We start from the raw sequence: 18,224 nt of genomic DNA, 5'->3' as shown, positions 1-18,224 counted from the left end.
GGAAACATTATCCAACCGTGGCTACACTGTTACCGTCCTCTCCTGGTTCTCCTCTTATGTCTCAGGCTGTTCATTCTCAGCCTCCTTCACGGGCTCCTCCTTTGCCTTCCACCCTCTAACTGCGGGTGTCCCTCCAAGGTTCAGTCGTGAGTCACCTTCCATTCTCCATCTACACCCACTCCCTTGGAAAACTCATTTGCTCCCATGGCTTCAACTGTCACCTCTAGGTGGATGATTCCCAAATCTAAATCTCCACTCCTGATCTCTCTCCTTCTCTGCAGTCTCTTTTTTTTAATGATATTTATTAAGCATCTGTTATGTGCCAGGCACTGCACTAAGTGCTGGGGTAGACACAAGCTAATCAGGTTGGACACAGTAAGTGTCCTTCACAGGGCTCACAGTCTTCATCCCCATTTTCCAGATGAGGTAATTGAGGCCCAGAGAAGTGAAATGTCCTACCCAGTGTCACACAGCAGATAAGTGGCAGATCTGGGGTTAGAACTCAGGTTCTTCTGACTCTCAGGCCCATACTCTCTTAGGCCTTGCTGCTTCTCTAAGAGTCACAGTTCCTCCTGCCTCGAGGACATCTCTACTTGGATGTCCCGCCGCCCCCTTAAATTTAACATATCCAAAACAGAACTCCTTATCTTTCCACCCAAACCCTGCCCTCCCCCAACTTTCCCGTCACTGTAAACAGCACCACCACCCTTCCTGTCTCACAAGCCCATAACCTTGACGTTATCCTCGTCTGATCTCTCTCGTTCCACCTACATATTCAATCTGTCACTGAATCCTGTCAGTTCAACCTTCACAATATTGCTAAAATTCACCCTTTCCTCTCCATCCAAACTGCTCCCATGTTAATCCGAGCATTTATCCTCTCCTGCCTTGATTACTGTATCGGCCTCCTTGCTGACCTCTCTGCCTCCTGTCTCTCCCCTCTCCAGTCCATAGTTCACTCTGCTGTCCAGATCATTTTTTTACAAAAACATTCAGTCCATGTTTCCTCAAGTCTCAAAAACCTCCAGTGATTGCCCATCCGCCTCCACATCAAACAGAAAGCGCTCGATCACCTTGTCCCATCCTTCTGTACCTCGCTGCTTTCCTACAACAGCCCAGCCTGCGTACTTTGCTCCTCTAGCGTCAGGCTGCTCACCGTGCCTCAGTCTCGTCTATCTCGCTGCTGACCTCTCGCTCACATCCTGCTTCTGGCCTGGAACGCCCTCCCTTTTCATATCCGACCGACGATCACTCTTCCCTCCTTTAAAGCCTTATTAGAGGTGCATCTCCTCCAAGAGGCCTTCCCTGACTAAGCCCTCATTTCTTCTTCTCTCATTCCTTTCTGCATCACCCTTTCCACTTGGATTTGCACCCTTCGTTCACCCCTCCCTCAACCCTACAGCATAAATATATACGTCATTCATTTATTTATATTAATGTCTGTCTCCCCCACTAGACTGTAAACTCCTTATGAGCAGGGAACATGTTTATCTACTCCGTTATATTGTACTTTCCCCAGTGCTTAGTACAGTGCTCTGTACACAGTAAGCACTCAGAAAGGTGATTGATTGACTGAAAGGATTTGATCAGTGATAGTGGTTTGCTAAGGGCCAGCCACTCTCTGCCAATCCTGTTCTGCCGGGGCACTGAGGCAGGCGGAAGTGCAGCCCATCAACACGCACACAAAGTTTTTTGGGGTTTCTTTTAACATATGAATCCCATTTACAGCCAAAGTAACTGGAGGATGCTGTGCTGGTGCACTGGAGGCCCAAAGTGGCCCTCTCAGTAGCCACAGTGACCTTCGCCTCCCACGTTAACCAGCTGTTTTCCATGATTCCAAGAGTAGCACTATTCATTGATTTGAGTTTCGTTTCCTCTCTCTGTCTATGCAAATCTTTTAGAAGAAGATGAAAGAGGCAAATTCAGAGGCAAAAGGTAGATAGCAACAAGTAGAAGGGGTGGGAAACAGGGTGGTCTACAAACTGGAAAATTAACAACAGTAAAGGCGAGGGGATTTGTTAAACCGAATGAAAATATTTCACCCTTTTTCTGTGAGAAAGGCCCAGTGGATCCACCGTCCTCTCCTGTGTGATTGTTTCAACTTTGATTTCTTACGGCACCCTTTCACGTCTCAATGCACATAAGTAAGGGCTTTCGTAGAACTTCCTTTTGAGCTTACGAAGACATGAACCTAGATGCTTCTTACCACGAGCTTTCCCATTCATGGGAAAGTGTTAGAAGTGTACAAGAACTTAATACAACTGAAACAGACCCTTTTTTCTTCAGAGTCTCTAAAGGATCAGAACTATTTAGCAGTAGCATCCTTCATTTCAAATTCCCTTAGTCCCAAAGACTTTCATGTCTATTTTGAAATTCACTTAGAAGCTCTTTGTCCTAGCCCAACTTGCGAGAGCTCAGAATTGAAGGTGATTATGGGTCGGCTATTTGTAACACTGTCCTTAAAACCCCATCCGTGGCAGAGCCTATCACGACAGAACACTAGATCTTCCCGTTATTACCCTTAGAGCATCAAGTCACTCATTCATCACTGAAACTAATTCCGATTCATTTATCCCATTTCTTAAAATTCACAAGCCTCCAAAGATGTAGCAACTTCTTAGACAGTATTTCTGCCTCGGTTCAATATACGGGTACACTCAGCTATATTAAAAGTGTTAGGTGAGTATTTCCATATGCCTCATAGGTTGTACAGCCTACCCTTACATCATTTTCCAGTTCTATTATTGCCAACCTGAAGTTTGTCACTTCTGATTTTTTTCATTCTTTCATACTCTAATTGCCCTAGATCCCCTGCACTATGAAAGGAGGGAGAATCAAAATCAGAGACGGGGGAAGGAAGAGAGTGAGGACCCAGAAATCTTTTCACAACCTCTGGTGATACATGGGCCACTATTTTGGAAAGTGGGCAGCTCAACAGGTGGCTCAGTGGAAAGAGCACGGGCTTTGGAGTCAGAGGTCATGGGTTCAAATCCCGGCTCGGCCATTTGTCAGCTGTGTGACTTTGGGCAAGTCACTTAACTTCTCGGTGCCTCAGTTACCTCATCTGTAAAATGGGGATGAAGACTGTGAGCCCCTCGTGGGACAACCTGATTCCCCTGTGTCTACCCCAGCGCTTAGAACAGTGCTCGGCACATAGTAAGCGCTTAACAAATACCAACATTAACAGGTGAATACTATTTTCTGGAATCCAAGGACAGAGAAGAAGTTCTGAAGAATTACGTATGGTGTCAAAGGCGGTAGAGAGAGATCAGAGAATAATGGAATAATGGCTTTAGCCACTGGTGAACTTGGTGATTGTGGTTTCTATGGATAAGAATGCTGAAGGGAGAACCGGCTGTTAGAGTTCACCCGATTTTAGCCATCCCTTTTTCATCTGTCCTTAAGCTTTCTGACACCCGTTCAATCTGTTAATTATTTCTAGTGCCTTTACACGGTAATTGGCTGGTCTTTGTGAAGAGTCCTGAAAAATGGCATATAACCTTCACCTTGGGTGAGGAATGCACAAGTTACATTAAAAATAGAGTGCCTGAAACCCTAACAGCCGTCTCCCACATTCACTTTTATCTTACAGCAAGAGAGAGAATAGGACTGCTTTGTCCTGTGAAACGTCGCAACTAGCGGGACTGAAACGGTAGAAGATAAGATCGCATTGGCACAGCCTCCCTGAGGGAAGGCAGGCTGCCATTCAAATTTGCCCATACATCCAGAAAATTAGAATCTGGAGTATTTGGGGAGATTTATTTTCAATTACAGGTTAAAGCAGAGACATGAAATAGCACTGGATTTGAAAGCAGTGCATAAATCCCACTACAAATCCATGTATCTCAGCTCCATATAATAAGATTTTATTGATTGCTATATTGTATCTGTCAGAATAAAACTCACTTAATGCATGCATCAGAGCTGAGGATAGAAGGTTCAGTGGCAGTGAAATCTGATTTAGAAATCAATGCCCTTTGATTAATATGTCGTTAAGAAAGTAAGAGTTATTTAACTTGTTTGATGTACAATTCAGGATGATGACTCATGTCTTTTAAGGTTCCTGCTTCGAGTTGTATAAAGAAGCCTTGTAACAATGCACTGTGTTATTGCAGCTCCTTCCTCAGAGTTCTCTGTAGATCTCTTTACAGAGGTTACGCCGCAACCCGTGAACCTCATTTCTTAAAAGGTGAAAACTTCCCTTTGAAGTCTACTAATTCCCTCGATTTAGGGGTTGGATTAAGGGTGTTAACACTGATGAGCAGACTTCTCCTTTCTTCCTGTGAAGAAGGACTTTGCCTGCAAATTCAAAATCTTTCCCAATGGAGAAAGGCATCAGGTAGATCTCGGTGCCCTCTCAGGATGGCCCCTGCAGAGTTTCCAGTACTCTACCAGTCTTGGCTACGGGAGGGAGAGTCAAGCAGAGGTATACTCATTCCATTCCTAGCTTGGGCAGTGGCTAGCGAGTGGAAGGAAATCTACTATAAGTCAAAACTTCCCCATGCTGGGCAGCAGCGGCATGGGAGAGAGTCAAGGGTGGAGACTCGAGTTTACTCTGTGGAAGACAATGATAAAACCATTTCTGTATTTTTACCAAGACGACTCTATGGACTCACTATCAGATTGATTGCAGGTGGAGGTGGGGCCGTCTGGGAGAGATGCGTCCGTGTAGTCGCTATGGGTCGGAGACGACTCCACGGCAGAAGACAGCAGTGCTCGGCACATAGTAAGCGCTTAACAAATGCCATCATTATTATTAAGGGAAGATCATGGTGCCACTCTGTGATTGTAAAGTAGTTGAAGAAATCATGAGAAGGGTCCATCCCATTTGGCCTCCATAATCAAAACAGGTGCCTTGGTGCTCTGCCTTTTAGCATTTGCAGTACTTTCCATGTTATCTGCAGCCTACTTTCAACTCTGAAATGCTATAGTTTCCTTTCTCCTGAACCAAAAGATCAGCCCTATTTGTCCTTAGCCTTTCTTTCCTAGGCAGAATTGAATTGACCCATAGGGAAGACAGGTCTGAACCCAATCCCTGAAGCCTCTTTCTACAGAAAGCTTAAGAGCTTTTTCTGGAGGCTCCAAGGTTCCTCTCTCCAGGATGAGGACAGCTAAATTATATTTCAACCTTGCCCTTCTCCCCATCCCCCAATCTAACCCCATTCCAATTCCATACAAGGCTCATTTTTTTCAGGCTAGACAATGTACCCTGTGATTTTTTTTCCCCCAATCCACATAAGTATGCTCCTGCAGGAATTGAAATAGCTAAGTGTGTGTATTCACCTCTAGAGGAAACTCAAGAGACACAAGTGACTTCAGGCATGATCTATAACACCTGTAATCTCTATAAATAAAATTTTCAATCAAAAGGCCCAGACACTTCCTAAACTGAGCTTTATTTTTTTTGTGTGGCATGCCACGTGTAGTCCACAGCATATACCTAAGCGGCTCACTTGCTTGCCAAAACCCAACTTTTGATATGGGTCCTGCCCCTCCAGTTTTCCACCTCCCCAGCCTTGGCACCCCCTCTTTTCCTCCTGCCACGTTGGTGATGACAGGAGCGGCACTTACTAAGAATTCCGTCTCCGTACTGGTCACACCTTTCGACACACCCTTCCGCCCAGGTCCTCAGAAGGGAGGCTAGATTCTGAACATCTCTCCTTATTTTCAGCCTGCTAAAACCTTTTTCTCTGCTAGGGAGTGTTCTGTGACTGGGGAGAGAACTAGGGATTTCTCAAGACAATGCACCCAGCAAAGCAGGCAGAAAAGAGAGGCAAGAGACACCCGTGAATCCGTGAAGCCCTTTAACTGATTTAGATACCTGGTCTTTCTCATCCAGTACAATAATGTTCCGTCTCAGATGCGAGGCACAGGACCGAGCACTGTAGATAGCATTGAGAAAACACAGGGCCTGTCATCCCCCTACTAAAATTTAATTTTTCTTTGTAACTCCTCTCATTTCTATGACTTTGGAAGCTTGCAATGAAGAGTCCAGTGAGTTTGGCAAAAGCTTGGAGCGTGGAACTCGTCAATTGCAGCCCCTTCCACCACTGCTAATTCCCTGAAAGTTTCTTGAGTGGCACAGAGAAGCCAATTATAAGATATCGGTGGCAAACATTGCCGTTTTAGCTTTCTACACAGGAGGGAGCAAGGTCTAGGAGAACTGCAGGGACTTTTTCCCGTATCCTACCATTGAAACTTTTACTTTCCACGCTCTGCCTGAGGGGTGAGACATCCTGACTGGTTCGCTTCAAACCTTTTCTACTCCGCCAGTCTTCTGTGGTATCATCCACAGCAGTGGATTCAACGTGGTCCTCATGCCGTGCTAACAAAGGAACACCGATCACTCTGCAAAAGCAAAGTCTTGCGGGGTAGAAATGGCCACGACCAGCAACACCTCCAAAAGGATCCGTGCCTCTGGGTGACCAAGTAAGTCGTGGCTTCCACATGCTTCACTGTCCCCATATGAGCTGACAAACCTCACAAGGGGGTTGTGAGGAATAAATAGGAGGAATGATGCCGGAGTGCTATGCAGGTATAAATGCTACATAGTGACAATGAGTTATATTTATATTAATGTCTGTCTCCCCCTCTAGACTAGAAACTCACTGAGGGCAGGGAATGTATCTGTTATATTGCACTATCCCAAGCTTTTAATTCAGTGCTCAATAAAAACGACAGACTCCTCCTTTCATTGTATAGGCACTTGCTTCTTGGTCAATCTTTGCTTTATCTTTTTAAGGTATTTCTTAAGCACTTACTATGTGCCAGGTACTGTCATTCATTCATTCATTCATTCAATCGCATTTATTGAGCGCTTACTCGGTGCAGAGCACTGTACTAAGCGCTTGGAATGCACAATTCGGCAACAGATAGAGACAATCCCTGCCCAATAACGGCCTCACTGTCCCAAGGGTTGGGGTAGATACAAGCGAATCAGGTTGAATACAGTCCCTGTCCCACATGGGACTCACTGTATTAATCCCTATTTGACAGATGAAGTAACTGAGGGGGCAAAAATAGTTTGTACAATTAGCATCAAGCAGCAAGAGTGCGGCATCAGCTAAACTTTTCACCCTGCCCCACCTCCAGCTCTTGCTGCTGGGAGCGGGGCCCTGTGCTTATATCCTATTGTAGAAGAGGCACATCGGTAATGAGGCACGTCGGTAATCGATAATAGAAGAGGTAATCGGTAACCTCTTCATCGGTAATATTCATCGGTGTGAGAAGCAGCGTGGCTCAGTGGAAAGAGCACAGGCTTTGGAGTCATAGATCGTGGGTTTGAATTCCGGCTCTGCCACTTGTCAGCTGTGTGACTTTGGGTAAGTCACTTAACTTCTCTGTGCCTCAGTTACCTCATCTGTAAAATGGGGGTTAAGGCTGTGAGCCCCTCGTGAGACAACCTGATTCCCTTGTGTCTACCCCAGCGCTTAGAACAGTGCTCTGCACATAGTAAGTGCTTAACAAATACCAACATTATTATTATTATTATTATTATTAATATTGATGGGGTCGGGCACTGTACTGGGCAGCTGAAAAAGCACAATAAAAGTAAAAAGCACAGTCCTTGCCCTTAAGGAGATTTCAATCTAATGGAATTGGAGCTTTCTAATAGCAGGAAGTCTGGTAATCGTAGAAGTGTTTTTCCATTCATTCATTCATTCGATAGTATTTATTGAGCGCTTACTATGTGCAGAGCACTGTACTAAGCGCTTGGAATGAACAAGTCGGCAACAGACAGAGACAGTCCCTGCCCTTTGACGGGCCTACGGCCTAATCGGGGGAGACAGACAAGAACAATGGCAATAAATAGAGTCAAGGGGAAGAACATCTCGTAAAAACAATGGCAACTAAATAGAATCAAGGCGATGTACATTTCATTAACAAAATAACCAGACCCTATCAACTGACCCGAGCAAACTGGTACTTCCACTTCGCCAAAGCAAAGACCTTCCCATCCTCCTTACCTCCAGTCCCCTAAACTTCTCAAATCCCAGCCTATACAGAGGGGCAGGAGGGGGAAAAACTAAAAAGACGAGGAGGAGGTAAGAGCTGGAAAAGATCATATCTGAATCCCTTAGGCAGCTCAGCAGACGAGGACAGAGAAAACACACTCATTTTTAAAAAAATGGTATTTGTTAAGCACTTACTATATGCCAGGCACTGTTAAGCGGTGGGGTAGATACGAGATAAGCAGGTTGGACCCAATCCATGTCCCGAATGGGGATCACAGTCTTAATCCCCAGTTTACAAATGAGGTAAAAAAGAGAGTGAGAGGATCTGGGTTCTAATCTCAGCTCTGCCACCTGCCTGCTGTGTTTCTTTGGGCAAGTCACTTAACTTCTCTGTGCCTCAGTTTCCTCATCTATAAAATGAGGATTAAATACCGGTCCTCCCTCCGTCATAGACTTTGAGCCCCATGTGGAACTGATACTCCATCCAGCCTGATTATACTGAGTCTACCCCAGTGCTTAGTACAGTTCTTGGCACCTAATAAGCATTCATTCATTCAATCAATCCTATTTATTGAGCACTTACTGTGTGCAAAGCACTGTACCAAGGGTTTGGGGGAGTAAAGTGCAATAATAAACAGACCCATTCCCTGTCCACAACAAGCTTACAGTCTACAGAAATACCTCAAGAATAATAATAATAATAGCATCATTATTTTCCCCACACTCCCACACTTCCCTTCCCCAATAAACCTAACGTGACAGGCCTCAGCGAGGGGTCTGTCAATAGGGTTGACCTTTGAAACTTTTTTGACATTTGCATCCAAGACACACCCAAAACTGCCCAGTGTCAGAAGGGGGTGGAAAAGCTGTTTCAGCAGCCCCTAAATGTTCTCCATAGGGATTTAGAAGAGGCTTTCCAGAGCACACGCTGCATCTCCAGAGACAAGCAGGTGTTTTCCAGTCAAGGGAATTGTTTACATTTGTGGGCGTAACACTGACACCTGAAATGGAAAATGCTTTCGCCTGATCAAGGCAGCTTATAAATAGAAATGCATCTAATTAGCATCCTAATATGCAATTTTTCCGTGTTTGTTTGCACCATTTGTTTCTCATAGTCATAAATTTGGTTAATACAAATTCTTTTTTAAAAAAATTATTGCTTAATTATAATCTCTTGCAGATGTTGTGAGTGACTCTATCTTTTTGGTAAACCCACAGGGCGAAGGCTTGGCTCTCTCAGAGATTGGAGGGAGGGATTTCTGTGTAGGCAAGGTAGTTTTCATTGCTCAAGATGGGCTGGCAGCACTGGTCAAAGCCGGGGCTGCTCTAGTCAGAATCCATCCGAGCTTTCTTCTTCTTCTTTGTAAGCCTCGCACTTCTTCAGCCCAGGACTCTGAGCAGGTGGAGATTGACAGCTACACTAAATTGTTGTGGGATGGTTTGAGGATAAACATGTGTCTAAGGAGATAGTACAAGGATCTTCAACTTTAGTTCCCTAGGGGAGTGTCGGAATTGAAAATTATTTAGTCAGGGAACCATGACTGCGTTCGTGTTGAGTATTTTGCCTACCGGTGGGGCCAGGAGGTCCAGAGGTGCCTTCTCATGGGGTTCCCACTGTTCACCCTTTCTACCCCCTTCCCATCATGCTGGGGAATAGTTTCAGGTGTGAAACCAAGAGTAAAATCCTAGTCCTCCATTCCACAAAGTTTCAGTACCTGCCCTGCCTTAATTCTGGAAGAGATCACTAAATTAATGATCATATTCCAGTGCTTGTGATAGCATGCTGACTCTTTCAACATTTCAGATTTGTAGGGAGCCTGATGTGTTTCCTAACTGATGTATTAAATAGATGTTGTGATATATTGGAAATGAACTCAGAGTAAATAGGGACTAGTTTAGAGGGCATCCAAGGACCGTGGAGAATGCTGGTTTGCTTTTGGCGGGGATGCTGATTCCAAAAGAGCAATTATTTTGCCAACTCCTATTGCCCGTTATCAGTGGTTATTATTAACAGGAAGGTTGGACTGCGCTGTAAGAAGATAACCTGTCAGACTGTCTCCAAGGCTTAAGTTCATTGAAATGTTGTGGAATTGAATCAGAATGCTTTCTTAATTGGATGCCAAAGTCACCTCTCTATAATGGTGCTGAACTATATTGCTGTTAATGTGCAATAAAGCTAAATTCTAATTAGATACCACCACTCTAGATTGTACAGATTAGCTCAGCCCTAGGCAACCTATGAGATATGAGGGGTGACGGGGGTTGGAGGAAGGGGAAAAACTGAAAACGATGCCCTAAACGTTTCCCATTTCCCCGGCCCCGTAGTGTTGTACCTATTCTTATATTCTGCCATTTCTCCATCTGTAATTTATTTTAAAGTCTGTCTTCCCCGCTAGCGTATAAACTCCCTGTGGGCAGGGATCGAAGCGTGGCTCAGTGGCAAGAGCCCGGGCTCGGGAGTCAGATGTCATGGGTTCGAATCCTGGCTCTGCCACTTGTCAGCTGTGTGACCGTGGGCAAGTCACTTCACTTCTCTGTGCCTCAGTTCCCTCCTCTGTAAAATGGGGATGAAGACTCTGAGCCTCACGTGGGACGACCTGATTACCCTGTATTTCCCCCAGCGCTTAGAACAGTGCTCTGCACATAGTAAGCACTTAACAAATACTAACATTATTAGTACAGTGCTCTGCACATAGTAAGTGCTCAATAAATACTATTGAATGAATTAAATCTGTTGTATTGTACTTTCCCAAGCGCTTAGTACCGAGCTCTGCACACGGTAAGCAATCAATAAATATCATTGCTGGATAGACATCACGCGCCCCAGCAAACTCAAACCTGGCTCACCGGAGGAGTCAGTCACCCAGTAAACCTTAATCTGGCAGTGAGATAACAAAAGAAAAACAGTATATAGACAGAAAATACCATTGCATCATGTAACAGGCAGACCCTCCTGGACGAAAACAAAATGGCAAGATGTGGAGTTGCTGTCTCGGCACCGAGAAGCAGCGTGGCTTGAGAGAAGCTGCGTGACCTCGAGGATAGAGCATGGGACTACGAGTCAAAAGGACCTGGGTTCTAATCCCGACTCCACCACTTGTCCGCTGTGTGACCTCGAGCAAGTCATTCACTTCTCTGTGCCTCAGATACCTCATCTAAAAAATGGAGGTTAAGATCGTGAGCCCCCTGTGGGACATGGACTGTGTCTAACCTGATTAGCTTTTATCTACCCCAGCACTTAGTACAGTGCCTGGCACATAGTAAGTGCTTAACAAAAAGTGCTTTAAAAACAGAATGAGACTCTACTACCCAGTGAAATACAGCTCACAGCACAGATACAGGTTCCGGGTACCCTTTCTGAAAGGTGCCCCTCTTCAGAGCGACGCAATTTGCGTGTCAGATCTGCAATCGGAATATCCTTAGGAGCTGGACTTCCAAATCGGCCTAGACGAATAACCCTTTCCCTTCTCGGAAAACAAAAGAGCTCTACTGCCATCATCAGCACCTATGCCACAACGATAACATCTAGCCATGAAGGAAATAAAAATTCCATTAGGATCGGGATGAGTCTATCATACCGACTCCAAAGCCAACACACTCACTCCGTGGGAGATCTCAGTGTAAGGATGGGCAGGGATGTCAAAGTATGGGAAAAAAAAGAGATTGAACCCCATGAGACTGTAAGGCTCGATCACAGTGATCCACTCGTGCTTAGTGAATGTGCCAAACATTAGTCATCACAATATGATCTGCCTTCCCCAAATAATCGGTCAGTCAATCAGTGCTATTTATTGAGTGCTGTGTACAGAGCACTGTACTAAGTACTTGGGAGAGTACAATATTCTGCAAAAAAGATACAGGGGAAAAAGATATCTTGGAAGTACCCAAGGTTGAAGCAGTGACTTCTCATCGACTATATCATCACCATTTGTAGACGCTAGAATGATATTCATTCGGTTGTATTTATAGAGCCCTTCCTGTGTGCAAGGCACTGTACTAAGCTGTTGGGGAGGTACCATATAACAATAAACTGACACATTTCCTGCCCACAATGAGTTTATAGTCTAGTGGGGGAGACATATGGACTACTGCAGCATTAGATGGTAAACTTGTTATGGGCAGGGGACATGTTTGCTAATTTTGCCATATTGTACTCTCCCAAGTGCTTAGTACAGTGTTCTGTACAAAGCAAGCACTCGGTAAACACCATTAATTGATTGATTAGGAGTTTTCCTTTTCTCCATTCCTGACCCCTAATTAGCCTTTACTGGAATCTTGCGTATTTACTCACATCTTCATGAATATTTCTTTGTCTCTGCATACCAGTCTATCTCGTGAAGACGGTTAGTCTTTATTCTTTTCAATTTCGGTCTCTTCCGTTTCCTACCCAGAAATTCAGAGGGCACACAGCTTGCTAGAGCTGTTATTTCGAGACTGAAAATTAAATGACCATTCAGCTGGAACTCGGGAAAATCCCACCAACCAAAATATAAAGTTAGACTACGAGAAGCACATTCTAAGGAGGGAAAACAAGTGTAAGAGTCGGAAACTTTGAAATCCAATAATCAGATTCTAATGGAGCTGCAGATTCAGAGTTTCATAGTAATGGCATTTGTTAAGCGCTTACTATGTGCCAAGCACTGTTCTAAGCGCTGAGGTAGATACACGGTAATGAGTTTGCCCCAGGTGGGGCGCACAGTCTTAATCCCCATTTTACAGATGAGGGAACTGAGGCACAGAGAAGTTAAGTGACTTGAGAAGCAGCCTGGCTCAGTGGAAAGAGCCCGGGCTTGGGAGTCAGAGGTCATGTGTTCGAATCCCGGCTCTGCCGCTTGTCAGCTGGGTGACTGTGGGCAAGTCACTTAACTTATCTGTGCCTCAGTTACCTCATCTGTAAAATGGGGATTAAGCCTCACGTGGGACAACCTGATTACCCTGTATCTACCCCAGCGCTTAGAACAGTGCTCTGCACATAGTAAGCGCTTAACAAATACCAACATTATTATTGCCCAAGGTCCACAGCAGACAAGTGGTGGAGCTGGGATTACAACCCCTGACCTCTGACTCCCAAGCCCATGCTCTTTCCACTAAGCCTCGCTTTCATCCTGACAGCCAACTGGTTAATCTGAGGTAAAAAATCTATCATTCAATCATTAGTATTTATTGAGCACCTACTGAGTGCAGAACACTCTTCTAAGCATCAGAAGAGTACAATAGATTGGCAGAAACACGATCCTTATCCACAGAGAACTTACACGCGAACGGCTTAACAACCAGATACTCTAAGGAAAGGACCTGGCATAAAATCAGATCCGGAGACCTGAAGAAGTCTAAAGACGATACTGATTCTTTACTGATACTAGTATGATTTAATCCAGCTAGTGGTGAAACTAATTAGTTGTGGGCCTCCTTGCACACATACAATTTTCTCATCTATAATATGGCAATTCAATTCCTATTCCCTTTCTTTCTTAGACTCCAAGTCCCATTTAGTACAGGGACTGTGTCTGACCTGATTATCCTGTTTCCACCCCAGTGCTTACTTCAGTGCTTGGCACCTAGTATGCACTTAAAATACATCTGCGATTATGATTATTATTATCACTATTATTATTTTCACTAGGCCCCTTCTCATCCTCACATCATCACTCTCGCTAGGCTCGCCACTCCCACTTCCCTGCCAGCCTAGTAGACCCTCTCCTCCCAACACCCTCTTTCTTTTGTCCAGTTTACATCCGTTACTTTCCACTTGGTTGTTTCTCCTCTTATCTTCTCATTAAGTAGGCTGAGCTGGTGCACACACTGTGTAGTTTATCCGACAGTTGGATTTATGTAGCCCACAAAAGCAGAGTAGTGGAATATGGCAAATTGATTACGGTTCTCAAGACAAATCAGTGAATTGCATTAACCTTCTTTCTCTTCCTTATCCCTAGTCAGAGGGAAGTAAAGATCAGCATTGCACTTTTTTTTTGAATGTACACAGTACAAGGCCAAATGTCTGCTAGTGGTAATGATAAAGAGCCAAATGCCTGTAATTTTAAAAGTCTCACATTAAAGATCTCATCCACTCTGCAAGCCCAAGCAGATAATGTGATCGGAAGTGGTAGCCCGAAGCGCTTTACTCTGGACAAGCAAATCCCTGAGGATTTCACTCAAGACAGCTGAGAGCATATTTACTCAGGACTAATGGTCTTATGCTGTTATCAAAAAAGTAAGGGATTCCTTTGCAGTTAATCCAACAGATTGTTAGAAGTCCTCCACCAGCCACCCCCTTCTCTCCCAGTGCTCTCTTTTCAGTGGTTTCAGAAATATAGCTGGTGAACTTCAAGAAGGTCACTGCGGTGGAAAAGGCATCATTAACTAAAATATAGCCGATCCTTCTGTTTGTTTTAAAGAGTAGGAGTGAAGTTACAGTTATAGTTATTTTCTTTCTAATTGCAAAAGTTACGGTTCAATCAAAATCCCTCTTCATGCCACCACGAGATGAATGGCATAACCAGAGCTGGATGCAGACTCATACCTTGGAGCATTTAGTGATTAGACTCTGTTTTTTTTTCCCCTTGTAGTCTGATGGTGGGGTGCTATAAATATTTGAATGCTAATATGAGGAGAAACCTTCCTTTTTTAATTGAATACAGTTTTATTTCCGGTTTGTCCTCTGGCCGGACTCCACTGGATAGCATCAGCAACAGGTATCTTCCCTCTACCGTTCCACTTTTAATCCAGTATCTCCACTGATAGCATTTCTTCTGTGTGCTGAGGGGCGGCTGATGGTATATCGGGCAACAGCAACAGCCCCGGCTCTTGATCTCCGGGACTCTACTTTCAAAAGTAGACAACTTCAACTCAGACATAGCTGCATGCCAAGGAAGATAATTAAAATCCATATTATCAGGGTTTAGTTGCTGCTATTGGGCCCTTGGCAGCTGTCTTTCTCTGAGAGATCCATCTTCTCAATGAATTGAACCTAGCTTTGACATATTGCAAGTCTGGGGATTTGACACAGTCGGCAGACTACAGACAGAAAGTTTTCCCGAAGGTCGATGCTTTGACTTTTTCCAGATAAGTAAGTTTCCTTTTCCCAGGGAAAGAGACAGAAGAGCTTAAGAGAGTTGTGAGGCAGGCATTCTTCCCACCGGTTTCGACTCCCGCCCCATTCATCAGTGTGGCCGGACGAGACCGGTAGTACTGCTCGGATTCAGTATAAAACAGGTCAAGGAGAAAACTTCATCCAGGCTTTGGTTTGATCAGCAGGTAGGCATTTGTCTTCAGTGGCAGAACAAGGGGCTGTCACAGTGCAGCATAGCCGAAAGCCGTTTACCGGGCGACCTCGGATGCCTGGTCCTGGGATAGGCGATGGGAAGGGTTGAAGACGAGATGGATATTGTGGGTCATGGTCAAATTCTCAAAAGCATGTAAGCGAATTTACAAACCTACAGAGCCGATCAGTCCTAACTCCTCCTCTATAAGCCTCAAATCTCTTTTTATAGGTTTCCCCATCGCCCTTATAAGCTGCAATATATTCTCTGTAGGCCTGGCTCCCTTTGGGGCTTTGGGGCCCAAACCACAATAACACCTTCTTGAAGGTGGCATTTTCTCACCAGATATTTGCCCGGTGGTTTGCCGGGCCCCTGGAAATTCTCTTGCTGATTCCTCTCCGTTGGCCTTATGGCAGATTTTCTGGCTAGGACCCAGGCATTACCCGAGGAGGTCAACTTTCACACCACCATAGCTGCAACATCCTCACTTGGAGAAACCAAAACCGACAGAGTTTGGAAAGAGGGAGAAGAATCAAGATGAGGGAACGGGTATTGAGTCTGTCAGTCAATTGTATTTATTGAGCGCTTACTGCATGCAGTCTACTAAGCATTTGGAAGAGTACAATATAAGAATAAACTCATTCCCTGCCCACAGTGAGCTTACAGTCTAGAGGGGGTGATGGGCATTAATATAAATAATCACAGAAATGTACGTAAGTGCTGCGGGGCTGGGAGGAAGGATGAATAAAGGGAGCAAGTAAAGGGATACGGAAGGGACTGGGAGAAGAGGAAAGGAGGGCTTAGTCAGGGGAGGCCTCTTGGAGGAGATAAGGATTTGAAGGGGAGAAGGTCGGGGGTCAGAGTCAGTTTTGGAGCATAAATGACTCTAAGGATGATCATCATGCTTTTAATAATTAGGAATTCCAGAGCTCCATACACCAACATTCAAGTGCAGGGCAATGTCCTAAGCCCCCAATCATGTGCCCCGGGCTGCTGAAGCTGTTGCTTCTGCGGCCAACTCTGCTTCCAGAGACCCGGGCCAACTGAGGCAGAGTCTTTACCGTTGCCTTTTCGGTGGAAGCAGGGGGAAAGCAGCCTCAACCGTCTCAGGCCAGACGAACTGGAGGCACCGCCACTGCCCCCCAGGCAGACATGACCGTCTATCCTGGTAGCAGTCCTGGAGAGATGCTGGATGGCGGTGGCCCTCCCCTAGGGCTGTCTAGGAAAGGATCTTTCTAATTCAGCCAGAAACACCTAGTCCTAGCCACGCCTCAAACTCTCGCCGATTCCTCGCCCCAGGTCTGATCAAAACATCCATGGCAGGAAAACCCACAGGAGCACAGGGAGAAGAGGAGGAGGAGGACTTGTAGACTTTTCTTCCTCCCTGCTGAGTCTGCCGCGGACTTTTCAGGTGGCGGGAGGAATGCTAAACGTCGTGACCACTACACCCATTTCAGTGAGGGCCCGGAAGGAAGGTGGGCACAGTTTCAGCCCTCTGGAATGTGAGCTGGTTGTAGGCAGGGAACGTGACTACCACCTTATATTGTATTTTCCCAAGCGCTTAGTACAGTGCTCTGCACACAGTAAGTGCCCAATAAGTACCATTGATTGATTGATGGAAGGGTAGGGGGAAATGGGAACAAGGCTTTACTCCTGCAGGGTCTTGACAAAGAAAAAGGGAGTGCTGGTCCAAAGCCTGGGTGAGTGAGACACTTGACCAACTGCTGAAAAGAGTCCCAAACCCTGGAATGTACTCAGGATCAGGGATTTGGGAAGGTGATAATAATAATAATTAATATTTATTATTATTATCGTGGCATTTGTTTAACACTTAGTATGTGCCAGGCACTGTTCTAAGCACTGGGGTGGATACAAGATAATCAGGTAGGACACAGGCCCTGTCCCACATAGGGCGCACAGTCTTAACCCCAATTTTACAGATGAGGGAACTGAGGCACAGAGAAGTTAAGTGACTTGCCCAAGGTCACACAGCAAACAAGCGTCAGAGCCGGGATTAGAACCCAGATTCTTCTGGCTCCCAGGCCCATACTCCATCTACTAGGTCATGCTGCATCGTGAAATGGGGAGAGAAGAGAGAGGTTGTGCAGAAGCACAGTCTAATCCCTCCTTCCCTCTTCTCCCACTCCCTTCGGAGTCCTTTACTTGCTGCCTTTATCCATCCCCCCTCCCAGCCCCACAGCTCTTATGTACACATCTGTAATTTATTTATTTATATTAATGTCCATCTCCCCCTCTAGACTGTAAGCAGAAGCAAGGTAAAGGAAGGATGGATCAAAAAGATATTAGAGGTGGAATTTGTACTTTTGCTGTCCTAGAGTTAGTTTTAGGTGATCTTTTCTTGTCTTTTAGAGAAAGAGAAGCCGGGGGCATCGCATTATTTGTGTAGGTCCCAGGCTGGGAGTTCAGAGGCTCAGGTTCTGGCCCGGGTTTTCTATGTGTAACAAAGGATGGGGACAGGACCTAACCTCTCCACTAGCTTCTCCAAATGCTTCAGGGCAAGTCTGAGAACAGATGAAGCAGGCGACCAACCTCCTGCAGTGTTTAAGAACCCAGATCTCCACCTTGGCTGGCCTGGAGACTTTACCAGGGAGCTGGGTAAAGCACTGAGGTGCCGGGAGGAGAAACTCAAAGGGAGGTTTAGAGGCAGCAATTTGAGTAGTAAAAGGGGGTTTGGAATTTAGAGAGTACTGGGAAATTCAAAGTAAGGGAAGGCTGGTCCCATCCACCTGAAGCCCCATTTCTTTCTAGCCTTGCCCTTCAAACGCTCATCCCACGGCTCCAGAGCTGCCTCTGGCCTTCCTTGACAGCTCCCGGGGTTGGGTTAAGCTGCGTACCAGGGATCTCCCCTGTGACTAGAAAGATCCCAGTTACAAGGATAACTTTGGACCCGTATTTAAATGCCGTTAATCCAGCACTTGACACAGTCTTGTAGTTACCTAGGGGCCTTCTACTCTGTGATTACCAGAAAGGAAGACTATATCAGCCTCCG

General features: G+C 45.4%; 1 protein-coding gene and 1 non-coding gene across 2 annotated transcripts in view; both read left to right on the top strand.

The window, feature by feature from the left end:
- The window catches only part of ACSF3 (acyl-CoA synthetase family member 3), a 169,066-nt gene that overhangs the window by 100,173 nt on the left and 50,669 nt on the right, over positions 1-18,224 (top strand). The window lies entirely within an intron of this gene.
- LOC114815280 lies at positions 4,352-4,489 on the top strand. Its single transcript, XR_003763044.1, has one exon. It is a non-coding gene; the product is annotated as a small nucleolar RNA SNORA7 (small nucleolar RNA).

This window comes from Ornithorhynchus anatinus, chromosome 11 (assembly GCF_004115215.2).
Source record: "Ornithorhynchus anatinus isolate Pmale09 chromosome 11, mOrnAna1.pri.v4, whole genome shotgun sequence".
Taxonomy (NCBI): domain Eukaryota; kingdom Metazoa; phylum Chordata; class Mammalia; order Monotremata; family Ornithorhynchidae; genus Ornithorhynchus; species Ornithorhynchus anatinus.
Note: the sequence above shows the minus strand (reverse complement) of the source record. Positions and strands in the feature narration are given on the sequence as shown.